This window comes from Schistocerca gregaria, chromosome 2 (genome assembly GCF_023897955.1).
Source record: "Schistocerca gregaria isolate iqSchGreg1 chromosome 2, iqSchGreg1.2, whole genome shotgun sequence".
NCBI lineage: Eukaryota > Metazoa > Arthropoda > Insecta > Orthoptera > Acrididae > Schistocerca > Schistocerca gregaria.
In genome coordinates, this window is record NC_064921.1 from 265,982,756 (window position 1) to 265,990,156 (window position 7,401).

The window sequence follows — 7,401 nt, forward strand, 5'->3', positions numbered from 1 at the left end:
AGGATTACGAGGAGTAAGATGCTGCGGATGATGAAGAGGATACAAACGTCTGCGAGAAAGAACATGAAGGAGAAAATTAAAATGGAATTGCTACGCAAAAACAAAAAATATTAGTTATTGAACTTGCTCTTTGACTTTTTTCTTTGGCCAAGATAAGACAGGTACTGTATTAAAAAACTCTCTTTTGAATTTTTTGCCATACATTATAAAATTTTTACCTGGTTAATACAAACAATCTGTGAAAAAATTTGACTATAGATGAATGCGTTTTCTTCGTGGCTGCTGTAAGGAGAGAAAGAGTTAGGTACAATATAAGTTGGTGGTCGGAGATTTCTGCTTCTCCGGTTCTCAGAGAACGCCAAGTAAAGTCGGAGAAAACTGCTACAACTCGCGATGAAGACGCCGTCTCCCTTTGCAGCCACAATATTCAGAGTCGCTGTAAGATTTTCTTTTCTGGAAACACTTTCAGAATGGTAAGGTTGAACAACAGTGGCAGTATGATATATTCTGACTAGCAAACTTGTCGCTTAGAGAACATCTTGAACATACAAGCTGATTGCGAAATATTGCGTGCCGTTCGGGCCGTGATAGTAGCCGATTCGCCCAGTATTGTTAATTCGTGATGTTGACCTCTGCTCTTCAAATTACTTCTATATGCAAACTTATCTGACCTCAAAAAGACACAATGTCCAAAAATTACAAGAAAACATAGATGCTCCTCTTTTTTTCTAGTAAATAGCGTTGTCGTCAGAGCAAAGAGCGTTGTCGCATCAAATCAGTGACGCATTGTCGCTGATACTCGCAGCCGGAATATTACAATCAGTTCGATTACGTAGGGGCATTACAAAACGAAGATGTAGACCAAAGAGCACCAGAGGCGGAAGATTAAGAAGAACATTCAATTTTTGCTGCTAGTAAACATTTTCTCTAATAAATGCTGTAACACAGGCAGTTTTGTAATAAAGATTACCATTAAAATTACAAATGTTAACTGCAAATATTTTTGGTCCACTTTATTAATTTTTTGCAAACGATTTTCACTATATTGGCTCTGACATCTTGAATTTTTCAATTTTGATACAAAAATCGATATCAAAAGTGTCAGAAATCCCATTACACCCATTTTTGGCCATAGTGGAGCAATTTTGAAATTTTGGGCAGGTTTTCATTTTTATGGCCCACCGTTCACCGCTGACCGCGAACTGAAGCCTGAACACACCCGTGGAACATGCTGCACGCCAAATGTCTTGCTCCATCCACTTTCACGTCCAACGGACTTTCGCGGGCTTTGCCAACTCTTCGAACCCAGGATGCCCAGGTGGAAAAGCCATCACCGTCCTAGAAATACGGCTCTTCCACCACTCCGTAGCCGCCATTGCACCCCCGATCCGCCACACACTGTTTGCACAGAGAATAAAAACGTTTGGTGTCATAGAAGGATGCTGAAAATTAAGTGAGCTGAAAGGAAAGTGGGAAAGGAAAGTGATGATTATGAATGTTTTAAGACATCGGGGAATGATTTCAATATTACTACAGGCATCTGTAGAGATGAGAAACTACAGAGGATGACAGAGATTGGAATATAACCAACAGATAACTGAAAATATAGATTTTAAGTGTTACTCTGAGATGAAGAGAGTAGTGTAGGAGAGAAAATTGTGGTGGTACACATCAGACCAGTCAGGAGATTGATGAACCTCTCCAACCAAGTTTTAGGCACTACACATTTATCATTTATTTTCATTTCATATGAGTCTTACATAGTCTTGAGTTGTACCTAAAGATTAAACAGCTAGAGTCAAAGTGTTTTGTCTATCTATGGTGAGTCGATCTGTTGGCGGCCTAGAGGTCTTACAATCAGCTCCGCATCACCTTTGGTTTGGTAACAGCCCATCCAAAAAGGACCATATTTAGCTACAGCTCAGCAATAAAAACATCGATCAGTATCTATGGAAAACCGACTGTAGATGGTGTCACCGACTCTTTCGTAAGGTGAGGATAAGAGTGTCGGACTTGGACAAAGCTAACCACCATATCAGGCATATTACTCCACATCAGCCAGCATAAAATTCTGCTAGGGAGACAAAAATGGTGTGCCGTTAAAGATGTTTCTCTCCAAAGATGAGCTTACATCCTAACATAAGGCCGTGGGTTACAGGAGCAAATGCTACAAAAGGAATAAGATTAATTTCAGAATGGAGCAACATTAAATATGGTGTGCCGCAAGGTTCAGAGCTTGGCCCGCTCTTGTTCACGATCCTAAATAAATGATTTACTGGGGATGTTTGGGCACTTTTCAAAGACTGTGATGTTTTCTAATTACACAAGCATACTGATAAAGTGTTCAAACACATCCATACTGAACGAAGTCATGAGAATAATGGAACAGGCTTACAACTTGTTCACAGCCAACAGCTTAAACCTCAATGCTGCAAAAATTTATGTAATGCAGTTAAAAAATAAATAAATTAAATTATATTATATTAAAATAAAATAAAATAACATTTTACTACCTGAAATAGCGATCTATGGGCGTACGCTGGATCAGGCTACATTTGTGAATTACCTGGGCATCCAGGTGGAAATAAATCCAGTCATTCCGGTCGGTTTTCGTTAAAAAATCTCACTGCTCCAGACAAAATTGCTAACGTACTTAGCATATCTTCACTCAGTTTTGTCCTATGGCACAATATTGCAGTTGAGGTCGAAAAAAGTGTTTGTTTTACAGAAGTGTGGAATAAGAATATTGTGTAAAGCTGATAACCGAAAATCTTGCTGAAGCTTCTTTAGGGACCTAGATATTCTTACACTTACATCAAACAGATAAACTTTCTAACGGTACATGTGGTTAATAACGAAAAAATTAAACACGTCCTGAACAATTTGGAACCACAATACTAGAAGCAGAAAGAATTCCCATGTAGGGTCTTTAGGGTTCAAAACTGAGTTTTATATTCTGGTGCACAAGTGTGTATCGGATTGCCGGCGGACATAAGGCAGGAAGTTCAACATCAAAAAATATCTAAAGCAAAGTAATAGAATGCCTCTTGAGTCACTTCAGGTACAATAAGAGGGCTCACGGATGTCAATTCAACGTAACTCCAATACTTTGTCTGTTTAAAGACAGTTAATAGTGGTCTGTATAAATTTAGGTGCTTTACTTGAAGTATTAAAAGATAACAGCAGACGGGTAATGTAGTAGGACGAACAGCGATTTTTTCAAAGTAGTTCTTTTTCTCCTAACATAAACACATAACTTTATCTAAAAGTAATTTGAGTAGATTAGCGTTAGTCATAATTCGTTGTTAGTGTACCATACATAAGTAGCCATCAGTAGCTGCTCTTGCCTGTTAATGTAAAGCTTCTCTCATCGACATTCAAGAGGGCTCCGCTTCATGACGAAATTTCTGGAACACAGTGTGTCAATGACTGAATAAATGAATTCCATGGAACATGTGGTATTCTTAATGCCAGGATTCATTTCACTGCGTTTGACAAGCCGCGCTGAGGTTGCCTATTACCTTTGCAATATATTTCTTCCGTTCGTTATAGTCGTAAGTGCGATCAGAGATCCATATACAACTTAGGGGTTAAACGCTATGCGGTAAACCACCTAAATTATGCCTCGCAGCTCAGAATGGTGCTAGTATAGCCCACAAAGCATGTCGCCCGACAACTCAGATAACAGCCTACCGTAGAAGGCGGTAAAGCTCGTCTTCAGAGCGTGATTTTTAAATGTGCACGGAAAATCAATAGAAGTACAGATAATGTTGAAAGGAATCGAAAGGATATTTGCTGATCTTTCGCAGCTGTTCTGTTAGCTCCGGAACGATTGGATAGAACATATAAGACTATACTCGAAATACCTGAAGAAAAGACTTTCCAACATTTAAATTTATATTCGTTGTTAACAAATGTTTCTTCTTCATAAATATTTTTCTCCCTATTACCCGTCTGCGTTTTATATTCTTTCCAGTAGCTATCAGCTGGTTTGCTGCCCAGATAGCAAAAATCATCTACTATTTTTAGTGTCTCAATTTCAAATGTAACCCTCTCACCATCGCTTGAGTTAGTTAGACTACATTCCGTTACCCTGCTTATTTTATCTAATAACCTCTTTTAGAGACACTGTCTCTTTCATTTCACTGCTCTTCCAAGGCCTTTGTGTTCCCTGATAGAATTAATTTAGAGTAAAATCTGTGACGATAGGAAGAGAATCATGTGCAAGACTTTTTATCCAAACGAACTGGAGTAATTCTCGGTGGGAAATACCGATTTTCAGTGACGTTCGTGTCACTTAGAATGAATCACTTTTCAGATTATTATTGCTGATAATTGAAACAGACTGGTAAAAGTGAACACGATTACCGAGGTATCACACGATTTGTAGGGAACACTGTTGTAATTTGAGCATAGCATACCCATGAATATACGCTGTTTCCAGAGCGTGCCTTCAGCCTAGTGACCGATTTAAAATCGCGTGGAATGCGCACTAGAGGTCTTTATAAGCAGTTTCCGGCATTTCTACTGTTTCTGTAGTTCTGAGACATCAGCTTGTGTTCGTACAGCGTTTGTAAGTATCACGAATTCGACATATTTAAGTGTTTTGCAGGATACTGAGATTTCTCCCGTAACAGACTTTTTATAATGATTCAAATTGTATTTTAAAGATTAGCTAAGTTAGGGGTGGTATTCTACCTTGGAACATCTGACATTTCCAGATGAACTGAGTCTCTTTAATGTTTTAACAGTTTTCCCTGTCTTGAAAATGGAAATTTGTGTTAGTTGCCATTAGCTTTTATTTCAAAATGTTTGGAACGTGAAATGATGTCGAGCATTTCGCTCATCATTAGCGGTCTGACAAAATACAACATCCATGTGAATTTAAAATCTTTTCCAGCTTATAGATTGTTCCATGAAATTTCGAACAAACTGCTGAATAAGACTTACTGCTACGATATTTCGGTGCAGAGTGTTCTCGGAATGTTCTAATGTGTACAGCTGAAGCTGGCCAGAAGACTCTGCGTCCAAACATCGTGGCAGCAAGTTACAGACGTACCAACGGCCTTGTCGCAGTGGTAACACCGGTTCCCGTCAGACCAACGAAGTTAAGCGCTGTAGGGCTGGGGTAGCACTTGGATGGGCGACCACCCGGTCTGCCGAGCGCTGTTGGCAAGCGGCGTGCACTCAGCCCTTGTGAGGCAAACTGAGGAGCTACTTGATTGAGAAGTAGCGACTCCAGTCTCGTAAACTGACATACGTCCGGGACAGGGGTGTGTTATCCATATGCCCCTCCACGTTCGCATCCAGTGACGCCTGTGGGCTGAGGATGACACGGCGGCTGGTCGGTACTGTTAGGCCTTCCAAGGCCTGTTCGGAGAAAGTTTAGTTTATTTTTTAAGTTACAGACATCCGGCAGTTCACCAGAAGTTTCACAGGACTATAACATTCGAGTTAGCTCCTTAGTATAAAATGAAATTGGTTCAAAAATTCCCGTGAACTACTCACATGTTGTTGTAAGGAATGTGGACGGAATATAGCCTCTAACAATACAGTTACTACTCGGCAAACCGCTAATGGCGAGCGAAATTCTGAAAACTGATTCAGTTTGTGAAAAAATACAAGGCATTTCACGTATGACGCAAGCGCTGCTCCCGCCATTGCGCGGAAACGAATACCGTGGGCCGCGCGGGATTAGCCGAGCGGTCTGGGTCGCTGCAGTCATGGACTGTGCCGCTGATCCCGGCGGAGGTTCGAGTCCCCCTCGGGCATGAGTGTGTGCGTTTGTTCTTAGGGAAATTTAGGTTAAGTAGTGTGTAAGCTTAGGGACTGATGACCTTAGCAGTTAAGTCCCATAAGATTTCACACACATTTGACCTTTTTTTCTTTTTTTGAATACCGTGGAGATAGGCGCAGATTGCTGCATACGCTCCGGCCCGTTCCTTTTACTACGGCAGCGGGCGTATCGGTCTTCAGGCGCGTGATGTGTTGGAAGTAAGTCCGAGAGTATTGTTGCACCATTTGACACTTCATATTCGTATGTGAACTAAGCTTCTCTTCACGCAACCGTGCACAGACTCGATCAGAGACGTGACAAAATAACGGTGGCACACCGACAGATCGCTTCAGGTAGCGGCGTGGAAAGCCAGCTGAGAAGCAAAGGCCACAACCAGAGCCTGCCAGCTGGTGAACGTTGCTGTCTGCACACTAACTTGAGCAGGAGCCGCCATTTCCCCCGGCCGATGTGGCCGAGCGGTTCTAGGCGCTTCAGTCTGGAACCACGCGGCCGCTACGGTCTCAGGTTCGAATCCTGCCTCAGGCATGGATGTGTGTGATGTCCTTAGGTTAGTTCGGTTTAAGTAGTTCTACGTTCTAGGGGACTGATGTTAAGTCCCATAGTGCCCAGAGCCATTTGAACCATTTTTGAACCGTCTCTTCCGTACCGTCGCTTCCGCATGCTAACGCCCTAGGACGCCAGGAAGCTTCGTCAGTTTCATACAGTGCAGCCTGATGACAGATGAACCCCGGTATTTAAACCCCACTACCGTCATCGGTAAAGATGGGCCTACTTTGACGCACAGCCTGTGCCAGTACCGCTGAACGTATGATGCAGCCACGATCGCCGTCTTTGACTGTGAATCAACGGTAGCCAGCCGACTACCTGAGCCCGGTCAGCCGCTGTCTGATGGTCCGGGCCACGCAGTGCGTTCCAGCTAGCTCCACGTCGTGGGGGACGGTCGCCGACCGCTGCCGTTCTCCATTCGCTGTCCCATTGTTCATCACCCTGATAGTCGTGCTGGGCACGCCTGCCTAGTCCTGGGTACCGGCTGTCTCGTCGCTGATTCACCAATCTGTCTCCTTCTGCCGGCATGTCCGTGATGATCATGATGATGATTTATGGCAGAGGACGCTAAACAGCAATGTCATCAGTGCCCTTGCATTAATGATATACCGATGAACATGATGAAAATCTGTGGAAAAGGCGTCAATAAAAGGGAAAACCAAGTTTCAACCCCCACAAGAATGGTAAGACAACCCCAATAAAGTGAGATTCAGAAAAGCCCATAATAAAATCCCAAAGAGGCACAGCAGGAGATAAAATCATGAATAAAATACCCGTAAGAACACGGTTAAACAAGAGACAGATAACTCAGACTGGATGACTACTTATAAATGATAAGTGACACATTATGATCTAAAACCCAATATTTTGGGAAGAATTACGGACACCGTACAAAATCTTAAAACACGAACAACACTTGCATCATTATCAGTTAAACTAGAGGGCAGATCGTGTGGGAGACTCAGTTCAACCCTCAGGTCGTCAAGTGAAACACATTCAGTTAAAATATGCCGTATTGGCAACTGTGTCCCGCATCTCTGACATATTGGGGGCCTCCT

General features: G+C 42.3%; 1 pseudogene; it reads left to right on the top strand.

The window, feature by feature from the left end:
* Positions 1-5,057: 5,057 nt before the first annotated feature.
* LOC126337329 (5S ribosomal RNA) lies at positions 5,058-5,175 on the top strand (annotated as a pseudogene).
* Positions 5,176-7,401: the final 2,226 nt, after the last annotated feature.